The following is a 998-nucleotide window of genomic DNA, read 5'->3' on the forward strand; positions in this document are numbered from 1 at the left end:
CACACACAGACACACACAGACAGACACACACACAGACACACAAACACACACACAGACACACACACAGACACACACACACAGACACACAGACACACAGACACACATACAGACACATGCACACAGACAGACACACACACAGACACACACACAGACAGATACACACACACAGACACACACACAGACACACACACAGACAGACACACACACAGACAGACACACACAGAGACACACACACAGATACACACACACAGACAGACACACACACAGACACGCACACAGACAGACACACACACAGACACACACACAGACACACACACAGACAGTCACACACACAGACAAATACACACACAGAGACAGACACACACACTGACACGCACAAAGACACAGACTCACCGACAGACACACACAGACAAACACACAGACAGACATACACAGACAGACACACACACAGACACACACACACCGACAGAAACACACAGAGACAAACACAGAGACACACACACAGACACACACACACAGACACATGCACACAGACAGACACACACACAGACTCACACACAGACACATGCACAGACACAGACACAAACACAGACACACACACAGACACAGACACACAGACAGACACACACACAGACACACAAACACACACACAGACACACTCACAGACACAAACAGACACACACACAGACAGACACACACACAAACACTTGCACACAGACAGACACACACAGACAGACACACACACAGACACACAAACACACACACAGACACACAGACAGACACACACACACAGACACACAGACAGACAGACACACATACAGACACATGCACACAGACAGACACACACACAGACACACACACAGACAGATACACACACACAGACACACACACAGACACACACACAGACACACACACAGACAGACACACACACAGACAGACACACACAGAGACACACACACAGATACACACACAGACAGACACACACACAGACACGCACA

The sequence above is a fragment of the Giraffa tippelskirchi genome, chromosome X, assembly GCF_054371585.1.
Source record: "Giraffa tippelskirchi isolate mGirTip1 chromosome X, T2T-mGirTip1v1.2.pri, whole genome shotgun sequence".
Lineage (NCBI taxonomy): Eukaryota > Metazoa > Chordata > Mammalia > Artiodactyla > Giraffidae > Giraffa > Giraffa tippelskirchi.